The sequence below is a fragment of the Tachysurus fulvidraco genome, chromosome 16, assembly GCF_022655615.1.
Source record: "Tachysurus fulvidraco isolate hzauxx_2018 chromosome 16, HZAU_PFXX_2.0, whole genome shotgun sequence".
Lineage (NCBI taxonomy): Eukaryota > Metazoa > Chordata > Actinopteri > Siluriformes > Bagridae > Tachysurus > Tachysurus fulvidraco.
The window spans coordinates 19,894,390-19,903,488 of record NC_062533.1 but is presented as its reverse complement, the minus strand read 5'-3'; the positions used below and the strand labels follow the sequence as shown (position 1 = coordinate 19,903,488).

The 9,099-nt window shown below is 40.3% G+C and overlaps 1 long non-coding RNA gene and 1 pseudogene across 1 annotated transcript; both read left to right on the top strand.

Moving 5' to 3' along the window:
- Positions 1-2,029: 2,029 nt before the first annotated feature.
- On the top strand, positions 2,030-2,732 carry LOC125138976. The gene is made up of 2 exons (XR_007138066.1): positions 2,030-2,581; positions 2,696-2,732. It is a non-coding gene; the product is annotated as an uncharacterized LOC125138976 (long non-coding RNA).
- A 29-nt stretch (positions 2,733-2,761) lies between these two features.
- LOC125138990 lies at positions 2,762-3,523 on the top strand (annotated as a pseudogene).
- The last annotated feature ends 5,576 nt before the right edge of the window (positions 3,524-9,099 follow it).

The following is a 9,099-nucleotide window of genomic DNA, read 5'->3' as shown; positions in this document are numbered from 1 at the left end:
TTTTTGTGTTTACCTTTAAATTGGAAATGACAAATATTCAAAAAAAGAAAAAAAACAATTTTACAATGAACTCAACAAATGTATTTATTTTTTCTCAGAACTATTTTGTCTTTGTGTACTTTTTTCTTTTGTGTGTTCCTTTAAATGGTCAAATAATGAAATTCGCAGAGTCACTCACAACAACAGTAGATCTCAATAACTGTAACCCCAAAAGAAATGAAGAAAGAAAAAAACAATTGTCCTGTACTCTCAAATTTTACCCAGCTGGGATTTTCAATACACAGATGGTGCGCTAGTTGGAGCTTTTTTTCATGCCAGGCCAATGTACTCACTAATGAGAGGAAAAATGAAATTCCAATTACAGAATGACAACCTCCAATCCTCACATTCAGACGAGATGACAAACAGCATCCGGGACATTTTCCATGACGACGATGAAAGGACCCGCAATGAAATCCTCCCTCCTTGAACGGGTTTGATGCATCCGTGAGATTCAACACAGAACTCCCGATTTTGACTCGTCGGATTCAATTTCTTAAGCACACTAAGCACGGATTTGACAAACTTTCTTCCGTAGCTCTGACTCACGAGTTGAAATGCGCGCGGCCTGTCGCCGAATTCTGTCGAACTCCAAAAGTTACACACACAAATCTTCACAGATAAGTTGTCACTCAGAATGTCCGTGAGCCTTGACTAATGTCAGTTTTTCTCCAAACCGACCAATTTTCCATGTCAAACTCAACTTTTTCCCGCGCAATATTCTCACTCCCCCGTATCCTTTTTTCTATAACCCCTCCCCTTGAATTTGAGAGGTCAAAGTCCACATCTCTCATGGGACAGAAAAGAAATGATGTTTTCAGTAAACACAATATAATGCAGTTTTTTTTTTCAATATTTTACATACACACATTTGAAAATTCCTTTAAAAATATGACTAAGAAAAGAAAATAATAACATAAATAAAAACATTTGTCAGGTGTGCATTATGTCAGACCCAAAACACACACACAAAATAAAACAGTTAAAGATTCAGAAATCCAAAGATTTGTTCAGGGTTCTACACAAAATATCCTAATTATTTTTATATTATATTATTTTTATTTTTATAATTTTTATTATTATTATCACACAAAGTCAAACTGGACAAATTGTAAGAAATTGTTCAGTTAAAACTCTCTGAGAACAAAATCACCTCATGGATCAGAAACATACGCTGATGTAGCTCAATGTAGATAAATTCACATGGAGCTGAAATGTAATTAACTTTAAACAGAAAGCTGTTCTACAAACTCTAAATTCTACTGTAATCAGACACTTTAGAAATGTTGATGCTGAGAGCAAAGTGTCCCGCTTTTGAACAAAAAGATCTTATTGTATGAATATAAAATAATAAATCTGTGTTCAGTGAGACATGAAGTTAAAGAGATGTTTCCTTTCCAGACAGTAATGATGGCTGAAATCGCTGCACTGCTTTTCAAGGGCTACGGCTTTCTGTGTCAGCGTACTACTCCGGAGTTCCAGTTTGCGGCGCTCACCCCCTATTACCTCCTAACGCTTGCTGATATTCTGAGGCGAAAGGTGAGTGGATCAGAGTCACTGATTCTGTGTGTACTGTTCTGTGTGTACTGTTCTGTGTGTACTGTTCTGTGTGTAATGTTCTGTGTGTAATGTTCTGTGTGTACTGTTCTGTGTGTACTGTTCTGTGTGTACTGTTCTGTGTGTAATGTTCTGTGTGTACTGTTCTGTGTGTACTGTTCTGTGAGTACTGTTCTGTGAGTACTGTTCTGTGTGTACTGTTCTGTGTGTACTGTTCTGTGTGTACTGTTCTGCGTGTACTGTGTTGGTCAGTATCATGTGGACCAACATGAGCTTTTCTACTCCCTGAGCTTTGTTTTCCTCTGATTACCTGGAATCAGATCAACTGGTGTTTGACCCTTTGGTTCACGGTATGTTACAATCTACACAAACCACCGTTAACATGATACGATAAGATATACCTTTATTCGTGCCACAATGGACAAATTTCTGTTACAGCAGCAAAGAGAAAGAAATGCAAATATATAAAAGAATAAAGACATAATATAATATACAGTATAAACACAACACAATGTTTAATTACAAAGAAGAAAAAAGAGACCATGAGTAAGTAGTTACACTAACAGACATACTGCTCACAGGTAATATTGCACGGTTTTTAAATTTCTGTTAATGCATGTGATGTTTAAATACTTTGTTATAGTTATAATTGCAGTTAAACAGTAATAACAGTGTGTAATTATGGTGACTGGTTCACCCAGGGTTCTTTAAGCATTAGAATGAGTTCAGTGCAGTTAATATTGTTGATGTGCTGCATCTTTTCTCATCATCATTATTTGAAGACTACATACAGTCTGTTTTTTACTGAGATCTCATTACAGCCACTGGACCAATCAAATCAGACCACAGCTTCAAATCATCCAATCAGGGGCTGACTCTAAACTTGGTTTTCTACTGAACTGTCTGAGTTCCTAACATCACTATCACTTTGTTTGTACAAGAACGATGATCACACTCTTTGTTGCTCTTTGCCTCTTAACATCAGGTGAGTTACATTTTTATATTTTTATAGAAATGAATTTTATAAAAAAAAAAATATAAAAATTCATGACATTTGACTTTATTACTAAAAACCATTAAACAATTTTTTTTTTTCCAGTGAAACCTTCTAACATCAAGGAGATTCAAGTTAAAAATCTAAAGATTGGAGAAGATGTTACTATAAAATGCGGCGTGTCCAGTGACAAAGATAACATTGTGTGACAAAGATAACATTGTTTGGTTCAAACAGAGTTTTGGAAAGGTTCCTCAGTTGTTAGGGAGAACAGTGGGGAAAGATTTCAGACCTAATGATAAACGCTTCAGTGTTAGTGATGTAAAATTGTTTAATCTCGACATTAAAAATGTGACAGAAGAGGATACAGGAACATACTTCTGTGTAGAAATGCTGAACACTTCACCAGACTTTACATCTGGAACCCTTTTGGTTGTTGAAGGTAAACAGTTTTACTCTGATAACCTGCTAACTATAACTAATAACTAGCTCCAGATCAAGACTTTATGTAGAATTCTCTGTAATTTCACACCACTCGTTATTTATAGTAATATTTTTACTACGTTAAAGATGAGGAGATGAAACGATCTCCTCCAGCTGTAAAGGATGTTGGAGAACGGAGAGTCGCTCACACTCCAGTGTTCAGTACAAGCCATTACTTCAAGCTGTGAAGAACCGAGCGTGTACTGGTTCAGACACGGCTCAGGAGAATCTGATCCAGGAATCATTTACACTCATGGAAACACCAGTGATGAGTGTAAGAAGAGCTCTGAGGCTGGTTCTCCTCCACAGAGCTGTGTCTACACTCTCCCCAAGAGGAAGCTCACAACCTCTGGTAAAGAAACGCTCTACTGTGCTGTGGCTGAGTGTGGACACATCCTCTTCAGGAATGGAATTATACCTTCAGAGAAAAGTAAGACCTCTTCTTCATAAACAAATTTAACTTTAACCTGTTCATGCACACGAACGATCGGACGAAATTGTATACAAAACAAAAAGTGATACAGCTCCCACATACTTTAACACACAGGGTGGACCCTGGTCACATTGGAAATAAGTGATTCTCTAGTTTCAGATACAAGTGTCAGATTGATTCTAGGCCTTACTGACACAAAGTTACAGAGGCTAGAATGGAAAATTTTGATTTTCGCCTGAGGTTTTTAATTTATCTTATTTCTCTGGAACATGTTAGGTAACATTTAACACCTGAGGGTCATAGCCACATGTCTTGGCTTTCACCAAAAAAAAAAAATCAAGTCAAAAGACCCAAAAATGGCTTCAATAAAACTATTTTTCTACGGAAATGTCCATCCGGTCATGTGTTTCTTGTTTACTCGTTTACTGTATAACTTTGAATTAAAAGACTGCATGTGTAGTGGGTTTTCTTCTGCGTTGTGTATTTTTAGAATTAAAGAGATGTCACACCATGATGCAGTTGTCAAATGGTTTACTTTTGGCCTCTCGGGATCTCTCCTCTGTGTTACACACAACAGACAGCATCAGGCAGTAACAGGATTACGTCTGATCGAGAAGTGCCTCTCATCGCATTGAAATCCCGCGAAAGAGAGCATTAAAACAAAATATCAAACATACAATTGTAACATGAGAAATAAGAAAATCTAAGAATAGGCACGAACACTGAAATTATCTATTTACATACCTGTGTTACACACAACAGACAGCATCAGGCAGTAACAGGATTACGTCTGATCGAGAAGTGCCTGTCAATCATTACAGGTATATTTATATATGTGTAAATCTCTTGGATCATTCAGAATAAATACAACGTTATACAACAAAGTTTCAGCAGCCCACTGCACGTGTCATGGCAGCCATTACGTGAATTCGCACTTTACATTAAACATATTTTTACAATGTGCATAACTCAGATTAATAATGTCTTAACAAAAAAAAGTACTAAACAATCACATTTTGTACAGAACGTACATAAACAGTAAATAATTAACTACTTTTGAACACTTTCTTGGGGAGCTGATAAAACATACCTCTCATCGCATTGAAATCCCGCGAAAGAGAGCGCACACCGGAAATTACGTCAGCTCCACCCTCACGCTTGCACATGACCATTATACAATTCTTAATAAACATTTTTAAAAAGGTGAACAGTTTCGAAAAGGAGAGAAAACAAAACCAATAAAGAAATAATGTTTGTAGAAAAAGAAATAAAAATAATATTTTTCTAGTGGTCACGTGACCATTCATCACCGTGCCATCTCTTCTAACACGAACTTCAAAATAAAAGCCTTGTGTTAGTACAATTAATTAATAATAATTTAAATAATCTAGTGTAACAACATTACCCTCGCCACATTCACCCCCACTGTTTTACACTAGATTATTGGACAACCAACCCAGCATCTCTTCATATCAGTGTAGTCATTTAAACAAACCACCTTAGGTTGTACAGCTTTGAAGCTCTCTCATTAAAGAGTCACATAGACCGAGGGTAGCTAATCCCCAATCTAACATTTGAAAAACCATGCCATATACACAGTTTCAATAATGACGTACACCAATAATCACACTGCACGCTTATTTTCTCAAGCAAACTCGTGAGTTGTGGACCATAGAAGGTTATTTTTCCCATCCAATTAATGCAGGCCCATTCCATCAAATACCCTCTGAAACAACAAAAGAAATACCTAAACAAAATTAAACTTCCAGAGCAGGACGAACTCTTTGAGATGACATTGTTTGTATCAGTCTACACACAGGTTTAATCAATCTACCAAATCTTGTTCTTGGTCCCTGCTGTTCACCAGATACAATTGCATTGTGACCAGAATGTGTGGCATCTTGAGATGAACTCATAGGCATCTCACTCACAACAGCAGAAACATCATAGACATTATCAACAGCAGGCGTGACAGTTTGGGATACAGAGTCTACATTCTGTACGTCTGACATAAACGATGTCTCATCATTCGAAGCCATGTACACAGACAATGAAGTACTGGATATACTGTCAGAGATGTCTTGACACTCTGCCCCTTCAACATGTTCAGTTTGTCGCTCCACTTCAAGACCATAAGTCCCATGTTCACTACTGTGAATTACATCACTCAGTTCAACTTTCTCCCTCCCTACAACTGCACCCAAGTCAGCAATCCACTGAGAAGTTCTGTCTGCAGTGTCACTTTTCCGGAGGTCAGTACTTGATGAATTACAAATTGAACTCAAGTTACATTCTGAATTCACTGAATCCCCCCAAGCAGGCAATGGTAAAAAATTTACAGGCATTAGCAGGTTCCGATGTACAGTTCTGACACGACCATTAACAGGGTGGCGAATCTTGTACGTGTTCAAAGAACAGTTCTTGCTCACAACAATGTACACCGTGCTCTCCCAACGATCTGCTAATTTTCTTTTTCCTTTTTCACCTTTGTTTGCCAGCAGGACTCTATCACCCAACTCTAATGAATGACCCTTGCATTTACGATTATAATGTTCAGCCTGTTTGTTTTGCTGCTGACGTGCATGTTGTTGCGCAAGTGACATTGCCTCCCTTAAATCCTTCCCCAGAGACTGGACATATTTACTTACATCAACAGTCCCCACATCCAAGATTACGCTCTCAAACAAAACATCTACTGGCAATCTCGGGGTACGACCAAACATCAAAAAGAATGGTGGGTAGCCAGTAGTCTCATGCCTGGTACAATTGTAAGAAAAGGTCAGTGTGTTCAACATCTGAGGCCAATTAGCTTTAGTCCTCGGAGGCAGGGACCTTATCATGTCACCAAGAGTACGATTGAAGCTTTCAGTTTGGCCATTACCCATAGGGTGGTACGGTGTGGTGTGAGATTTGGAAACACCTGACAAAGTCAACAATTCTGCAATCAGCGAGCTTTCAAAGTTCGCACCCTGGTCAGAATGGATTCGGGCTGGGAAGCCGTATATACAAAAGAAGTTGTTCCACAGAACACGGGCAACAGACTTCGCAGTTTGATTTGGGCAAACATACGCACATGCAAGCTTTGTGAAATGGTCGGTTATTACCAACACATCAACTGACTTGTTATGGGCATTCTCGGCCGTCCAGAAATCAATACAAACCAACTCTAGTGGTGCTGTTGTCATTATGGATACGAGTGGTGCTCTAGCCTGCGGCTCAGGAGTTTTACTTAACACACATCTCTTGCATTGCGACACATACAGTTTCACATCTTTCTCCATAGAATTCCAGTAGAATCTCTGCCTCGCAAGCCAAAGAGTGCGTTGCTGGCCCTGATGACCAGTATCATCATGCACCCCTTTTAGGACCAAATCCCTTAAAGCTGCTGGCACAACAAACTAGTAAGACTTAGTCTTGGTTACAGGATTCTTAGACACACGGTAAAGTATACCTAACCTGAATGTAAATTTGCCCCACTGTCTGAGTATTCGTACGGTTTCTTTCAACTCGTTAGTCTTTTCTCTCCTAGAGGGACGTCTAGCTCGCTCCACAAAGAACCTCACCCTACTAATCACTGGATCATGACATTGCTTTTCGAGCAGCTCATCATGAGTAAGCTTGTTGAGTGGGCACTGTGCTACGTCCTCCAATCCCCTCAAATGCTGAACATATGCGACTGCTCTAGCCGCCGCGCCTTCCTCCCAGTGACGATGAGTACGGAACACAGCTGACATCTCCTCACAGGACACTCTCCCTGGAGCAAAACTCTGCACCAGGTTAGCCATTTCACGACACTTCTGTGACCCAGACAAGTCCTCAAAAACCTCCCCCTCTGTGCGTTCGCAAGACGAATGAAACATACCCTGCACCTGCTCAACCCCAAGAGTCTCCGCTTCATGCCTCAAGACGTCATACGGTGTTCTGGTCAGTCTGTGCAAAATCCTGGAAGCAGCAAAAGGCTCCCTACTCAACGCATCGGCTACAACGTTTTTCGATCCAGGTATGTATGTTATGTCAAATTCATAAGGGGCCAGTTTCGCAACCCATCTCTGTTCGCAGGCATCAAGCCTCGGTTTGGTCAAGATATACTTGAGCGGGTTGTTATCCGTCCAAACCGTAAACCTGTGCCCGCGAAGCCAATGACTGAATTTATCGCAAATGGCCCATTTCATAGCCAAAAATTCGAGCCTATGAGCCGGGTACTTAGACTGAGCGTGATTGAGTGACTTTGATGCAAAGACGATTGGCCTTGCAACCGCATGACCCTCCTGAACCTGGGATAGAACAGCCCCAAGTCCACTCGTCGAAGCATCTACTGACAGTAAAAATGGTTGTGAAAAGTCTGGGTGAGCAAGTAGGACCTGACCTACCAGTACAGTCTTGAGATTCTCGAACGCGACTCTGCATTCCTCAGTCCAGTCATTAGGAGTGAGTTTCCGGACCACTCCCAACCTTTTTATCGCACCCCTCCCCTTTCTAGGTTTCTTCTGACCGGTCATTAACTGAAAGAGAGGCTTCGCAATCATGGAACAATTTTCAATGAAATGTTGATAGTATACGACCATGCCCAGAAATGACCTGATTTTGCCCACAGATGGGGTAACACCATCAACTTCCATCAAGTCTTTCTCGGACACATTCACAATAGCCTCAACCTTCATAGGATCACTAGCTACTCCGTCCTGTGAAATAATGTGACCCAAGAATTTGACTGATCTACGCAAAAACCTACACTTGGAGGGTGAAAGTTTCAAGTTGTGATCTCTGAGACGCTGAAACACCAACTCCAATCTCTGTAAACTTTCTTCCTCTGTCTTACCAAAAACTAAGAGGTCATCCAGGTAACAGAGCAAACTCGTGAAATTTTGATCACCGAAAATAGTCAACATCATTCTCATGAACGTAGCAGGACTGTTGCAAAGCCCTTGCGGCAACCGGTTGTACTCATGCAAACCAAGGGGAGAACTGAAAGCTGTAAATTTCTTATCCTCCTCATGTAAAGGAATGTTGTAGTACCCTGATGTTAAATCCATGGTACAAAATAAGGTATTCCCCCCCAACGCCGCTAGAACATCTGCTTGGTGAGGGAGAGGATGAGCATCCTTCACCGTACGAGCGTTAAGCCACCGAAAATCAGTGCACAACCGTAAATCACCGTTCTTCTTCCAAACTAACACTAGAGGTGACGCAAACTCGCTGGTCGATTTCCTGATTATCTCCATCTGTTCCATCTCATCGAGCGTCTCTCTCAACTTTTGATATTGAGCCGGGGAAACTCTGCGATACGGTAACCGGAAGGGTTTGTCATCGGTCAACCGAATGCGGTGACAAAACCCCTTCGCTTCACCGCAATCCAACGAATGCCTAGAGAAAACACACTCATATTTCTTTATCAGATCAATGAGCTTGCTTCTCCAAAAGGGTGACACCTCACAGTCATTTAAGTTTAAGTCATTTAGGCCCAGTTCATCCAAACTAATGTCATTGAAGTGATTAGCACCAGACACTGAGCTCTTTGCTGACAAACTACCACAAGCACTACCGCTGTTCATGGCTACGTTCTGGAAAACTCGTTGTCCTTGCACATTATCAA